At 34.9% G+C, this 12,301-nt stretch overlaps 1 long non-coding RNA gene across 2 annotated transcripts in view; it reads right to left on the reverse strand.

Annotated features, from left to right (window-relative positions):
• Positions 1-11,770, reverse strand: part of LOC310893607 — a 58,694-nt gene extending 46,924 nt beyond the window's left edge. For both annotated transcript variants that reach the window (XR_014579130.1, XR_014579131.1), the window contains exon 1: positions 11,734-11,770. This is a non-coding gene — a long non-coding RNA (uncharacterized lncRNA). The remainder of the gene's footprint in view (positions 1-11,733) is intronic.
• Between the last annotated feature and the right edge of the window lie 531 nt (positions 11,771-12,301).

Here is a 12,301-nt window from a genome sequence, read left to right on the forward strand (position 1 = left end):
ATTTCACATACTCTTTCTAACAGCAAAAATCAACATCGCAACAAATTAAAAAACAAACAAACAAGCAAAAACATAAATTAAGCTCTTCAACACAGAATATGCCAAGTCATATTTGTATTCTGCCCAGGTCAACCTGACTTTACTTAGTGAGCCTCTAATGTGCTTGGTCCTCTGCACTGTTTTCATATTTACAATCAAAGAGTAAAAATGCAATAGATTAAAAAATATTCCACATTGTAAAAGAAATTAAGACATAGAAATGATAGTATTTTTGACTCTACATTGTTTGTCAAAGTATAAAGAAAATTGAACATATGGATTTTACAGCACAGTATTTGTTATACTCATTTTTATTGTGATAAATTTAAGAGAAATATTAAGAATCACTGAAAAATAACTCCAGTCTGTAGTATGTCACAGGTAGTATGTCACAGGTAGTAGCAACTCCACAATTAAGATTAATTGTTTCTTGACTTCTTTAAAAATGGAAAGTCAGTGCAAAAACTTCACTTGCTGCAATTTAAGACCATATTTTTTGTCCTCCCATAGTGCACCTCTGAGAATACTGTCAGCCTTCTCTATAATCTTCTTGAGGTATTTGGAGAGAGCAAACAGGAATCTCCTTAGCATTCTCTTCTCCAGGATAAATAAAACAGTTCTTTCAGACGCTAAAAAAAATAAAATAAAAAAATCCTTTGAGGTGCTACAGTATACAATACCTGGCTCTAGACTAACCTGGCTGAACGCCATTTAAGGTTTGCACACAGGTCCTGTTTTTATCTGTCTACAGGTGGCTAATCCAGGGTGAGTGGATCTTCCCTGAGCTTCAAGCAAAAATTTCATCCTGGAGTTTATAGTATTTCTGTTAAAACTGCCAAGCAGTTAGAAAAGTCTGGAGATTTGTTGTTGTTGCTGGTGGTTGGTTTGTTGTTTACAAATTGATGTTGTTTTCTTAATACAGGGAAATATCAGTTCTGATCAGTGTTCTTACTAACACAGTCTTAAAGCATCTGAGAATTAAAATAACTGCCAAGACACTATCCAAGGAGAGAACCTAATGCTTTTAAAAACGCTATTTCAGAGGTGGTGCTTCATATTGTTCAAGCAGCTGACCTTGAAGGAAATGCGCATCAGAAATTTCACAAGGAAGACTGCAAAAAATATATATATATATAATCTGAGAAATATTAGGTTAGGTTGTTCAATGTATCTCAGCCTGGATGAAGTGATTCTAAACTTCGCAAACTCTGTCCCTGGTCCCAGTGTAGCAAGCTGAAAAATAAGCATATGTATAGGTCGGAATTGCAGTGACAAAATCCACGAAAGAGGTCACTAATGTAGCCCAAAAAGTGTCTAAGGGATCTATGGGGTACACAGGAGCTTTGAAGACGGAAGGAATTAAAGCTTTTGCCGTAAAGGTGCTAATTGGATTCTTTACCCGCAACATCCAGTCTTTAGGCACCTATTAATGGACATCAATTAATTTCTATAGTGCCATACTCATACTCTACCTATTATTTTTCCATCTCTTAACTACGTTAGTAGAAGTTTTTCTATCAGGTAACAAGTCCTTACAATGATAATGCATATGTGCTCACATAGCTCAGATTCTTTAACTTGTCAAGGATTGCACCATGTCTGATCAGCAAAAACAAACACAACAACAAAAATACATCACCAAAAAAGTAAAAAAAAAAAATGAAATACTAAGTTTTTTTGTAATTGCACTTGTCAGCAATCCCCTTTTAGTAGTAGTAACTTAAGTTTAATAGTAAATGCAGGCATTGAAGACCGACCTTTCACTCAGATTTGGCGGGGGGGGGGGGGGGGGGGCGGGGGAACAACAAACCAGCTTAATTTGAACTAGAAGGGGAAAAAAAAGATCATAGCCAAAACTTGGACACTAAATTAGCCATAGCTAAATCAGCAGTGCCAAGACACAGAGAACAATAGAAATTGTGTCTGTGTCATCTGTGGGAACAGAAGTGGAAAGAAAATGAAAGTAGTCAAGCCATCTTCAAAGACAGAATTATTTTTAACTAAAAAGATGAGAGAACTTTAATTGCTGTGAGCTGCAAATTGAAACCTTTTACGGCAAATATGTAAAAAACTTATGTGAAGAAATACAGCCCACAGGCTCAACTATACATTAAACAGGCATTAAAAAGACCTGTCTCCTCTCCTCACTGCTGTCCAAAGCAGTATTTGAAGAATATTGTTTACCTAAAGCCACTAAATGTATGTCTTTGCAACAACTGTGCATAGTCAAAAAATATTGGAAACAGACTTTCTTCCTCTTTTATACCAAACACTGGCATCTGGTGTACAAATTTAGTTCTTTAACCTGTTCCTTTGTACACTGTGGATTTAGGAAGAGATTAATGCAGAAAGTGGTTTTGCATACATCATCACTGAAGTACAGAACTCTTAGACAAGCAGCTGCTTTAAAGAGAACATTTTATTATTTTTTTAAAATTTTTTATTCTTGGATAGCTCTTCCATTATTGTGACACTTCAAATGAATCTCTGCCCTTTTTTTCAGCACTGATATGATATAGGGACAGAAAAACCTGTCCTACCAGAGCAAGCTTCTGAGTGAGTGCATCTTGCCCACGCACTGTACTCACACAGCCACAGGATGCCACTGCTAGCAACAAATTGTTATTGATAATAAGTAAATAAACAAATAAACATTTGAATGCTTTCTATTTGCTGACTAGCTTTTGGCTTATTTTCTACCATCTCTTACAAATTCAGTGCTGTAGCTACATTTTTTTCTTTGTCTTCTGTACTCCTCATTGTGCACTTAATTCCATTTAATAAACCAGTGCTTGTCATACACCCATCTTCTCTCAATTCCAGTCTGCAAAATGTTATGCTCAGGGACCATAGCCCACACAGGAAGAAATTATCCAAAGTCTTTGCTAGGATATCCATATGGTCCCACTCTTTAAACTATTAAAATTCCGTGTGGTGAGATATTGATTCTGCTGTGCCAAACCTTCAAGTTCTCTGAAAACTTCATTTAAGAAGCAAACTTCTTAATTGATATTTCTGATATATCTGGAGGATATGCTTATCAGAGCTTTGATTCACTTTCACATAGCTCTAGAACAGCTTTTAAAATACTTGTTAATAGTAAGAAGTAATGTAGTTAATCTCCAAATAAATTAATATGGAAAAGTTTGCACACATCTTCCCATGTTTTTACACTTAGATGAAGTATGATATCTGAAGATGTAAGACTTTACAGTCTTAAAGTGTTGGTTGTGCTGTACTACACCTGTACATAGAAATCTTTCTTAGAACTATATTAACTATAAATTAATCCAGACCCTTTCATAACAATTATATTCAGTACCGCTACTTAAAATTTCAGAAAATAATGTTTGTTACTGTGCTACAGTCTTACTGTTTTATATATTTGACATCACTTGGAAAGTTTAGTACAAATGTACAAAGGAAATAGCTTTTCTTGACAGCATGAAAGCTGGTGATAAAAAGGTTAACAGAAATATTTGCTCAGTTTTAGAGAGATATAAGCAATAAACCTAATTAAGTGAGGTAAAACCAGGCAATGAGTCATTTCAAAAACATATTCAGATAAGTGAATTAGGTCCTGTGTTCATTTGAAACTTTAACTGATTGATTCATAGAATGCTTGCCAATTGAAGGTGTTTTGGTGGTGGTGGTGGTGATGTGTTGTGGTTTTTTGTTGTTTGGTGTGTTTTTTGAGTTTTTGGTTTGTTTATTTTTTCACGTTGTAGAACAGTTAATTGGCACATTTAGCTGTGTTTAGCTCTCAAAAACCCAGGCATGCCTGACTGAGAACATAAATGAGAACACATAACATGGTTAGGAGAAGTCAAACACATATGAGAAATCAAAACAGAAGCCTATAGCAGCAGCAAACCTGATTTTTACTTAGAATTTAGCTGGGCTTCATTCTGTGTGTTGCACAGCCGTTTTAGTGACAATGTCTCTTTGTTCGAATACTTGTAATTTGTCCATTTTCTAACTGTACAACTAAGTCACAGATAGTGTAGCTCTACTATTCTCAGTAACTTTAATTTCTTTACAGAATATTCTCATTTAAATTTATTCATTCTTCTTCCCACTAATTTAAACCACCTTTCCTAACTTCTGCTTTTTCTCTTGATGATGGATTTTGCCTAATTTCTGTAAATGGAGAAGTGTATGCTTGGAAAGGGCTTTTATAATAATTTACATTATTATTTTTCATCATTATTTAGTTCTACTTTCCTCAGAAGATTGCTGCTAGGGCCTCACAAGAGCAGGACTCGTTATAAGAGAAAAGAAAATGGCCAGAGATGTGACAAGGAATTATTTCTTTTGGACTTCATAAGTTCTTTCCTCACAGCATTTCCTGATCTTCTTATGGCTGAGTATCTCACATTTTAAAAGACATGGTTCTAATCTCATATTACCTTCTGGTGAAGAATGCCAAACCCAAGCTATCAATTCCAAAGAAGATTATACAGTTGCAATACATCTATATATAGATATATCTCAGGGAGTTTGTTTTGACTCCATTTTATAGATAGCAGTTGATTAATTTATTGTTAAAATCTGGACTGGCATATCTTCAGAAACTGGAAGATAGCTCAGTTTACTGCCAAATCTTCAGGTCTTATTTGGAGACAGAACTTTCAGTGTTCATCAAACTGTGCTTTTCAATAAATCAGTAGACCCCCGACAAAGACATTTCAATAGGAGATTTTCACACAGCCAATTCCTCAGCATTTTAGGCTAGAATCAATACCAAATTTACCACTTTAGTTGTCAAAATCAATAATAACTTAAGCATTAACACATAAATATCTCCCTTGCCTAAGATCCTGGATATTTTCCAGGTATTCTGAGATCTATTTTAAACATTGACAAATGGTGTTTCTCTGCTCTTTAAGTTCATGAGTTTAACATCTCTTGTCATAATTGGAACATTTTAAAACTTATCTCCTCTCTAGCTGGGATAAATAATAAGTAATTATGATAACTGTAGATATTATCTATGTTCTTATAAATAAGCAGTAATAGTATTAATAGTTCCATTTGTTAAGCCTCCTGTAGAGGTATCTTGTCCTTTCTTATGACTAAAAATATCATTGCTATAATTTCATTTGTCCCAGTGTTTTCATTCTCCATTTTTAAATATTTCTCTATTTTATGTATTTAAGTATAATCAGGCATGTTTCAGTGAATATTTAGTTTAGTTCAGTGATCAAATCACTTTCGTACTTAGACTGAAACTTAATACGGAATTATCTTGAGCAAGATATGATTGTGTTAGAAAAAAAGAATTCCTGTTTAGAACCTCCAAAACAGCTGTCTATGACCAGCAGCATATGCCCATTCTTGACAGAAATCCATAGCAACATTTTTTTCCTCTGTTTTTGAAGGTCTGTTATCTCCTTAGCTAATTAAATGTCCTAGGAAAAAAAATCCCATCATATTTTACTTTTTGTTTTTTATTTGTAATAAATGTTTCAGAGTACATTTTTTCTTAAGCACTATTCATCCTAAAGAATGTAATACTTCCTAGGCAGAATGAAATTTTTTTCTGACCCTTCTATTCCACTTTTTGAGTATTTGTAAAAATTTTTGAATTTCCTTCACACACACAATATTCTGGTATTTAGTATAACAAATACATATATATATATATAATTATATAATTATGATTATGAGGCTACAGAGGATGTATCCCGAAATAAACAGGAAGGTAGAAATGATGGCTTGATGACTTGCCAAACTAAGTTAAATTTTGCCATCTGAAAAATTATGATCAGTGCATGGAGAAATATAATATACATTGCATATAATTACTTAGTCCAAAAGGACAGTAAGTATTTTCAAAAGTTTATTCAGATGATTAGCCAGGACTGAAGGAAGGTCTGACCAGTCAGGGCAGTCTGGAAATTTGTGAACATGCCAGATGATACAGAAATACATCTAAATACATCTGTATTGGTGCTAAGTAGGAAAGCTAAAGAGACAACTGAACTCATATTGATGGTAACTGAAGCTGAGCTCTCTAGTGTAGAGTACTACATTAAACTAACAAACAAAAAACAACCAAACAACAACAACAACAAAAGTTAGAATTGTCTTGTTAGATGAGGCAAAACAGCTCAGCAATGTGGCTAAGCTGCATCAAAAGCAGATCTTGCTCTCCTGCAGTCAGTTCCAAAGTTACGCAGAGATCTTCAGGTCACCCTCATGCACCCATGCAGATACACCATGAACTATTTCATTAAATAATGCAAGCTTTTCTGCAGAAATGCTTTGAGTGTCTTCAGAGTCACTGTTTCTTAGTACATATTTCCTGTGTGCCAATGACCAAATAAGGATTTTCCACACGCTTTGCTTTGAACACTGTTAGAATGGTTACAAGACATACATCTATGTGAACCAGAGAATCCACCGTACTTTAAACAAAAAGAAGATATTCATATCTGTGACACTTGTCACATAGGATATAACCTCGCCTTCTGCCTGTAGCTATACCTTCATTTTTTAAAGAGGTATCTGTGTCTATTCAATGTGGCTGACCTCTCATGCTGTCTCCATCCCTAAGTGCAAGGCCAGACCCTGTCCAGCTCCCTCCATCTGCCGCTAAACTCCTACCTGCCTCATAAGGACTTTGTGCCCTGTCATCTGCACTCAAACAGAAGGCTACTGTACTCTGCATGGCTTTGCACTGGTGCCTGGGTGTCCTTTTCAGCCAGAAGTCCCTCTCGGCTGGCTGGTTTCCCACAGTGACCTTGACTTGCTATTTAAGCCCTGAGGAGTCTCCTCAGCTGCTGCAGTGTTCTACCCCTCCGTACAGTTTCAAGCGATAAGTCTAGAAGTACAATGTCTTGTCAAGCTTTGTACCATAAGATTTGAAACTAATTTGAAGTGGCTTCTTAAAGCTTAAATTTCTACCTGGGACTCCAGCTTAAATTAGGAAATGTAGTTTGCCAAGCTGTGACTATTTTTAGTAAAACTGAATCAGGGCTTTTTCTTCTTTGATGAATATGCTTTTTCTTTCTTTTTTTTAATAGGAAAAATGACTTGTGTCATCTTTTCAGAAGTTTAATGTGCTCTAAAGTGTATTATAGAACTACACTTAGAGGTAGCTCCAAGGGACACAGTTTGGAGTGTCTGGTAAATTATAGCTGTTACACTATCAAAAAAAACAAGATAGGCTAGGACCCCTTACAAGTAACAGAGAGTAATGCACAAATAATCAGAAACAATATGTATGAAAAGAATAACTCCAAAAAAAACTATTTTTCAGGCTTGTCATCATCACACCTAGACTCAAACCTCTGTTAACTTTGTCATCTCAGTCAATTTCAGGTCCTGCTCATTTCATACTTTATTGAAGTTAATAGTGTTAATTTTTTTTTTTTTCAAATATGGCTTTTGAGCTGTTTTTGAAAGGAGATCCCAATGCAGCATAGCTCAGCAGGCAGCTGGAAGCTTGCCTGTGAGTTATGAAATGTGGAATCAATTAGCCTTCAACTTATGGATACCTATTTGTGGGTGTCTTTAATGTAATAAAAAACAGGCATAACTCCTGACTTTACTACCTCATTCAGATTATTTTTTTCCTTCATTTAATAAAAAGAGCAAAAATTCTCTTGAGATTAAATAATTTTGCTTGTTTTTCAGGCTACGAACCAAGAGTTGTTTTACCTTCCTAATAATGAAGAGGTGAACAGTAAAGCAGAGACATTCATTGTACTTTCAGATACTAGCGATGACCAGTGAATACACCACAGCAGCCTGGATAATATATAGCACATATCTTGAACTATCCCGTTTTCATAAATCAAGAATAAAACTGGAAAGAATCATTTTAAGAATATCTCCAGTATAGCAGGACTACATGAATATATTTCTGAGTGTACTTTAGCATCTAGTGGAAAAAAATACTAAAACTGAACAAGAAGTTTTTTATGGGTAGAGAATCCTAACTCCTGCTTATCTTAACTTTCAATATCCCTTAGTGCTGAAAGTTTTTACATTTTGCATTATTTTTTGAATTTGTCCAGTTTCAGCACCCATCCACTGGATCTTATTTTTATGTCTCTGACTAGTTCAAGGGATGTTATCAAAACTTTAAACTTGAGATAGCTGACAGTTATACCTAAACTGGCTCTCAAAATGGATTAGGTTCCTGAAGCTTATAATGTTTTCTAGTTCTCTGATCATTTTCATGACTCAGTTTCAGTTTAAGAGATTCTTTTTTGCAGTTCTTGTTGAAGATGGGCCAGATAATCCAGAATGACCATACTGAAGAGAGGTAATAAACCTTGCACTGTGGATTTTACTCCCAACATTTTTCTGGATAGATAACCTCCCATCTTCAGAAGCTAAGAGAGTGAATCTTTTCTATTCCTTTTTCAAACAGGGAAAATCATATCAGTCAAGCAACATGTTATATTAGCAAAATACATATTTTTAAGGTTAACTTGCCGTAAATCCTTATAGCATTTTTTTCCCCTCAGGAGTTTACTGGTGATAACACTGATACTAGTTTGGGATGGGATGAACCCATTCTTTAGCTTCAAACAACTTTGCATGGGTTGTTATAGACCACCCAGGGTTTCACTCTTGTATCTGAAATGTCTTAGTGATATTCAGAAACAATCATTCCCTATCGCAAAATGCCTTCTTTGACAAGTACCTAGAAAAAGCCTTTATTAAAAAGCAAAAATTTGCAATCAGGTTTATAATAGCAGCTTCTTTTTGAATGTAGGCTGCAGCATACAAGATCTATCATAAGCATTTTTATAACTGTTTTTAATTTTTAACAGTTTGTCTTTCATTATTTTTAAAATAATGGTGTAAAATCCTTCAGAAAATACATAGAGAACATCAACCAATAATATTATAAATAAGAAGGAAAGATAATTCTAAAATGTAACTTGAAGTCTTGAAGTAACATACCTTTTCTCATAGAAGTTTAACTTCTAAATAGTAGAACTAATAAGGACTTATCCTATGAAAATAAGTACTAATTGGCTTTTAAATTTAGTTGCACAAAATTTTCATCTAAAAAAATTGCTGTGATAACAGCTTTATTATTATTATTATTATTTTTAATCTGAAGGCCATGGGAATATTAAATAGATAGTCTCTTAGAAGTTCTGCTCTACTGAAATGTAATGTCATAGTTCCTAAATAAGATTAGTATTATGCCTGCGTGTACACTTCCTTTTGAAAACCCTAGATATGAATAAGTATAAATTCTTTTTCAAATTTATTTTATTTCCTCTCCAACTTCTTGTTTAGAATTCTTTTCTACTGTTTTCTCAGCCTGCATTGACTTAAAACAAATAAAGAACGTAATTTCCTCTGGAGGGGAACTAATAGTACTTTGAAATGACTCCTATGGCACTTTCTAACAGGTGAAGTCTGGGTGTACTATACTCAGGTAATACAGAAGTGTCACAACACTAGTCTGATTTGAATACTTTTCCTCTTGCTCAGAACATGTAAAAGAATATGAGAGACTGTGATTGGTGATTGGTAGTATTACAATAAAAATGGATTTGCTGAACATTTACCCTAACTATATAAAACACAATTTCCATACATGATTCAATTTCCATACATGATTTTCTTTTAAATAATGCAGTGTTTGTTTGTTTGTTTGTTTGGGGGGGGGGGGGTGTTAATTGTTGTTTTTAAGAAAGAAGTTTAATTGCTTGCTTATGAATGTGGCTCATATGCACCAGATCAAAGAAAGGTGCAAGAAGAGTTCACTAACTTTGGTAATTTGATAGACTGGGCTAGTAGCCTCCTACACAGCACTCAAAGCAAGAGCACAAGCAAAAACATCCTACAGCTGTTCTGTGTCATGCTGAATTTCACTAAGGAGTTGTTGAATCAGACAGTCAGTGATAAACCTAAATATAGCAGCTGGCTTCCCTAGAAATTGGTAAGGAGTCTTGCCACCTGAGCTGTCAGTACCTTGACTACTTCTTCATTCTAATCTTCAGTTTTACTATTTCCCACCACAATCCCACTGTACTTTGAATATTCATTCTTTTTCTTTCTCCAGTTTACCGCCCCATTGTCTTCCCCCCTTTCATCTTGTATAACTGGAAAACTGGGAACTGAAACCCCTCAGATCAATAAAATATAATGCAAAACATGTCTTTTCTCTTGGAAATTATTATTTTAAGGTTGCTTAATGATACAGTCTCTTCAATATAATTACATTAGAATGTTACTCATTTTAAAAAGTAGGTGTGATCATGGTACATTGTCCGCGTAACATCTTTCAGAGTAAACACATTTCTTCTGACATTTGTAAGAAACACAGAGATATATTATACCCTTGAGATACTGTGTCTAAAATCTGGCTATGAATCATCTGTTTCCACAAAGGTGAATGACCTGTTAAGACTGAATGGTGATTCACAAGTCCTAAATGCAATATATCATTTAAAAAAAAATGAGATTCACACTTAACTGATACTATGTTTGCTAGAATCAAACAAAATCCACAAACACTCATTTTAGATAGCCTACCAGAACACCTGTAAGTCAAAGAAGTTGACTCAGAGGTGTAATGAATTATATTTACTGATAAGTTGGTATAATAATAAAAGACTAACTTTTGAACTGAAAGCAATTATATACAAATGCAGCTGAGTTATATTGCAAACATTAGTAGAAATTTGTTAAATTAGGAATATGAGTGCATAAAGCCTATGCAATCTATGCCTCTTCCCCTATGAATCATGAAAAAAATAAATAAAGAATTCAAACAAGGATTTTTTTGCATTTTTTTTTTCATGGTGTTAGCATTTTGATTTCTTCCACCTGCTGCATTTAAGCAGTATGTAGGGGAGTTTTAATGTCTATAACATCTCAAAATTGACCATAAAGCCACTGATGTCAGTATGGTAAAATAGTAGAGATATGATAACCCAGTATAGATTTTAGTTCAAAGTATCAATTAAATCAGAGATGATTGGACTAGTATTTTATGAGAATATTAAAAAAAAATGCTTAAAAAATCATGCTATGGATAATTAGGGTTAAAATGATATTAGGCTGCTGTAGACATATAAAAAGAATTGTCATTCATGTTTACCACCTGCTGCTTCCTCTGTGGTCAATGGACCTACCCACAGGTAAAGTAAAAGTAAATATCAGTGTGTTATCAGTCTCAGATAATAGTATAGATGGCGGTGAATTTATATTTAATTCCGTTTGCATTTCTAATTCTATTTACTACTTAAGTAGATTCATTAACAACAAATTGGATATTATATATTCCTCAGCATAAATGGCATTAACATAAGCTTCCATAACTAACTCATGAACTTATCATTCTCTGAAACACTGGCTGATGGAGAAAGTTAAATAACCTGCAAAGTCATCCAAATATTTTTTCAAAATTGTTAACAAGACAACGGACACTGAGTATTCTCTTCTCTCTGTGTAAGTCAAATAAAATAAAACAAAACAAAACAAAACACTGTGTTGTGGTTTAACACGGCTGGCAGCTAAACACCACACAGCCGTTCGCTCACCCTCCCCCCTCCCTCTCTGGGATGGGGGAGAGAAACGGGAAAGTGAAGCCGGTGAGTTGAGATAAAGACAGTTTATTAAGACAGGAAAATAATAATAACAATAATAATAATAATAATAGTATTAATAATAATAATGTGTAAGAAACAAGTGATGCACAATGCAATTGCTCACCACCCGCTGACCGATGCCCAGCCTATCCCCGAGCAGCTGGCCCCCCCACCCCTGCCAGCCACCCCTATATATTGTTTAGCATGACGTCAGATGGTATGGAATACCCCTTTGGCCAGTTTGGGTCAGCTGTCCTGGGTCTGTCCCCTCCCAGCTCCTGCTGCACCCCTAGCCTGCTCACTGGCAGGACAGAGCGAGAAGCTGAAAAGTCCTTGGCCTGGTGTAAACACTGCTCTGCAACAATTAAAACATCAGCATGTTATCAGCGCTCTTCTCATCCTAATCCAAAACATAGCACCCTACCAGCTACTATGAGGAAAATTAACTCTGTCCTAACTGGAACCAGGACACACTGGTAGAAAGTCTGTATACCTGGCTTACACCCAATGAAAAATCAAGCTTGTTTCAGAAAATAATTCTAGTCAGAGGTCCCTAGTCAACGTCTGTTTATTAGAGGGGCATGCCTTATATCTCATTAACTTCATCACAGAATCACAGAATAATTTAGGATGAAAGGCACCTATGGATGTTAGCTAGTCTAGTTTCATGATCAAATCAGAGTCAAGCTTGA

Source organism: Anser anser (genome assembly GCF_964211835.1).
Source record: "Anser anser genome assembly, chromosome: 2".
Taxonomy (NCBI): Eukaryota; Metazoa; Chordata; class Aves; order Anseriformes; family Anatidae; genus Anser; species Anser anser.